At 32.3% G+C, this 4110-nt stretch overlaps 1 long non-coding RNA gene across 1 annotated transcript; it reads left to right on the top strand.

Annotated features, from left to right (window-relative positions):
- LOC120146623 lies at positions 1–2131 on the top strand. The gene is made up of 4 exons (XR_005518242.1): positions 1–148; positions 1200–1241; positions 1335–1425; positions 1497–2131. It is a non-coding gene; the product is annotated as an uncharacterized LOC120146623 (long non-coding RNA).
- Positions 2132–4110: the final 1979 nt, after the last annotated feature.

The following is a 4110-nucleotide window of genomic DNA, read 5'->3' as shown; positions in this document are numbered from 1 at the left end:
GCGTGGAAGCAACTAAAACGAGCGTGGACTATGCTCTGAATAGAACCACTAATTAGGGTTTAAATCAGAGTTTTAAGTTTAAACGAAACCAAACATGGCGAGTGAAGAGCTCCTCAAGCCCTTCTACAAGAGAGCTATCGAGGCCGAGGTTTGCAATTCTTTTACTTACGCTTTTCTTTTTCATCGTTGAACATATTTTTTTAGTTTTGCTTTATGTTTTGGTACGGAATGCTCATAGATTAGTAATCTTGTTAAAATAACTTATTTTTTCCCAATAAAACTCAGTATTTGCCTAATTCTGGATAAAGGATTCTCTTAATCTGCATTTTTTCTTTCTGGGTTTGAAGTTTGAACCCCGTTTTTAATTGTCAAATGTATTTCTTCATCATTTTCTCCAGCAATGGCGTTCAATGGACGTACCCTAATTAGATTCTTACGGTGGGTTACTAGAGATGTTTAATTCTTCCATTGTTATCGTTTGAGCAGTCATGGAAATTGCCTTGGCCTGATTTATGTTCCCTTTTGAAATAAATCTGCATAGCTTTCCATTTGTGCACAACTGGATTTTTGGCCTAGCTATTTGTTTAGCAATGTCCATTTTCAACCCCTGAAAGTACCTTATGGCTCGTACCTGTGATTTTATGTAGTTTCTGACTTGTACCTTGTTGAATAATCAGAACTTGTTGAATTTGGTTTCCTTTGAAACGCCTATGAATGGATGTGATTAAATTATTATTTTCAATGTCAATTCATAAACATTGGATTTTTTGATAGGCTTAAACTAAAAAAAGGTACCTAAACTGTGCTCTTTTTTGCTTTAAGCCCCTAAATTATTTTTTGGTCAAAATAAGTCCTTAACTATTATGTGACCACTTTAAGTACCTAAACTATTTTTGGTCAAAATAAGCCCTAAACTAATTATCCTTTTTCTTTAATCCCCTAAACTGTTTTTTTGTCACAACAAGTACCTACCTTTGTGTGACATGTCACATTTCATTGGCTGAAAAATTTTTCTAACTGAAAAAATGGTAGGACTTAGACTGATCACATATAATAGTTTAAGGACTTATTTTAACCAAAAAATAGTTTATGGTCTTAAAGCAAAAATGGGGCATAGTTAAGGAATTATTTTTACTTTAAGCCTTTTCTGATATTACTTTCTGTGCTCTGCTTACTTCTATTTTGCTTTCTGTATCAAGGAACGGTTGTCCAGACTAGAAGCCGTTCTAGCAGGCATAAAGGTAATGGTTGATGTATTTATGTATTCCATTTTCAACTGGGTTATGCTTACATAAATTAGATTATAATGAGGTTACTAAATGTTGGCGATATAGATGTAGGAAATCAGGAGCCTTCCCATTAATAAGTGAATTACAGGCAAAGTTAGAAGTTGCAAATGCTGAGGCGCTTTCAGAGCGAGAAAAGGTAGTTGAAACTTTGTCTTATATTCTGTGGAAAACAGTAGGGTTTGTAGCATGCTGACTTGTTGCTTGTAGGCTAAGCAGCTGACCATGGAAAATGAAAAACTCAAGTATCGGATTTCCCATCTTGTCCAAGCAGTTAAGGAGGCTGATCAGAAGTTGGAGTGTGTGAAAAGTAAACGTTGAGAAGTGCTGACTATTCAGTTTAAATGTTATCTATTCTCCTAGAACCAGAAATTATGCGAGTAAGTTTGGATTTAGGACAGCAAAACTCAGGTAACCTGTAGTTCTATAGTAACTAGACTTTTGAGAAAATGTGTTTCGATTTATTGTCAGAATATACATCTCAGCTTATGTGAATAATTAGTCTTAGGAAAGTTTGCAGCTTGTGCTTCAGGCAATATGGTTCTAATGCTTAGAGTGCGCCTGAGCTTCAGTATACTACTATGGAATCATGTTTATTTTCTTTTTCATCATTTCTTTAGTTTGAGTCCGGGCGTGCCATATGTTGGGTTTGGCCACTGTTGCTAATACGTCCAATCAACGTCAACAGGCCATGAGATTGTGAGTTTGGTCCTTGAAGATTGACATTCTAGCTGAATGATATACATTGTTTTTACATGTTTCTTGTCGACTCTGCAGGCAAGGTGCCTCTAAACATTTTGACTTGTATAATCGTTTGATGCATTATTTCATCTTGAAGAAAGTTTCAAGGTTTTTTTCAAAATCTTTTGCCTCAGTTGAAGGTGGTTTAAGCCTAATTAAGAAAAGGAATGAATTAGGGCTAGTTTAGCATTGCTGTGATTGAAAATGCAATTGAAAAGCTGCTTGAGAAGCGTAAATGAGTGAACGTCTTGGTCCCAAAAGCACTTTCTAAAAGTTAAATTCTAAACACACTCGTTAGTGTTAGGGTGCACATTGAAATTCGAGCCAAACCATTTCAAATTTAAAGAGTTCATAATTTGAGATTGAGGAAATTCGTGTTAAATAATTTCAAAAAAAACGAATATGATAAAATTTGAGTAAAAAAAACTCAAACTCATAATGGTCTAAGTTCGAAATTGATGTAGCCCGAGCTCAAAACAGATTTGATACAAAACTCTAAAATAAAATGAGATTTCTAATTGAATGAATATTGATATAATTATATGGTAATATTTAAAACAAAATTATAAACCAAAGAATGATCATTATTCAATTTATGAAAATTTATTTATAAATATTATCATAGAAATTATTAAGCAAAAGGTCTAAACTCCAACATAATTGCATCCTACATTTTGTCAAGTACCATAGTACTTGCTTCGCTCTACTCCTAATTGCCTTTAGGACCTATAGACATAGTAAACAATGAGTGTGAGCTTAATGGAACTCAGTAAATACGCAACACAACTACAAAGCCAACACTATCGTATAGATTATTTAGGAATATTCAACATGTATGCTTGAGCAATTAAATATGAAGAAATATATATTTGTATTATATATAGTTATAAAAAATCATTTAAATTAGAATCAAATAATATCATAATATTTAAATATTATAATTAAATTTAAACGAAAACTCGAAACTCGACTCGGCTCAAAAACAATTCAAATCAAGTTAGAATTATAAAATATGACTCGTCAACTCGAAACTTTCTGACTCGACTCGATTGAATGCTCACCCCTAGTTCAAATCATATTTTGCAAGGTTGGAGAAGAATTTATCAAATAAAAAATGAATCAAATGTGGGAGAAGAGAATACGGAAGACTCCATGGGACGTGCCACTTTGTAACTGTGGAATGATCATATTCTAGTGGAAATGAACTCAGAAGTTGAGTCAATACCAAAGGCAGGTTGCAAATAAGAGTAACAGTGGCCACCTTAGCAATTGCAAAGTGACATGTAAATGGATTCTTCCATCTTCTCCCCACGTCAAACTTGTAAAAAAAAGTATTTAAATTTAAATAGATGTTTTTAGAGATTGATGATCGGAGTTAAATGACCGGTCAACAAGGTGTTCAAAATTCGGTTTTAATCGAATTAATCGAATTAATCGACCGACCGAATTAGTTCAGTTAATTCGGTCGGCCACCGATTTAGTTCGGTAAGGGAACGGTTAAGGTTTTTTTGGAATTCGTTAAATGTTAAATCGGTTCGAATCAAATTAATTAGATATTTTTATAATTAGATATTATTTAAATTAATTGTAAACTGTTTTTTAATTAAAAAATATTAAATTCTAAAATTCTAAATTTTTTTGATTAATTCGAAAATTAACCGAATTAACCAAAATTTATTCGGTTCGATTAATACTTTCAAAAAAAAGTTCAATTCGATTAACGATTAAAGAAAAAAATTTATTTAATTTGATTAAGGGTATTTCGGTTAGGTCGGCCATCATTTTAATCGAATGAACACCCTTCAACATGGTTGTCTTGTATTGTAAAACGGTACAATATCAATTGATTTAACGTGCCACATCAGCATCTCGTTACTTATAGTAATATTTGTTAACGGTCGGTGACTGATTTATTACAAATTAACAATGTCACTGATCAAATCATTATTTTTAAAACAACATTAGATAAAAAAGAAAATTACTCAAATATTATTGCTATTTATGTAGTTTACCTACAAAAACAAAATCAAAGATTTCCATTGAAACTCAAATAACAGTTTCTTCTTCTTTAACATCAACAATA

Source organism: Hibiscus syriacus, unplaced genomic scaffold (genome assembly GCF_006381635.1).
Source record: "Hibiscus syriacus cultivar Baekdansim isolate YM2019G1 unplaced genomic scaffold, ASM638163v2 tig00110930_pilon, whole genome shotgun sequence".
Lineage (NCBI taxonomy): Eukaryota > Viridiplantae > Streptophyta > Magnoliopsida > Malvales > Malvaceae > Hibiscus > Hibiscus syriacus.
The sequence above is the reverse complement of the archived record's forward strand: the minus strand, read 5'-3'. Positions and strand labels throughout refer to the sequence as shown.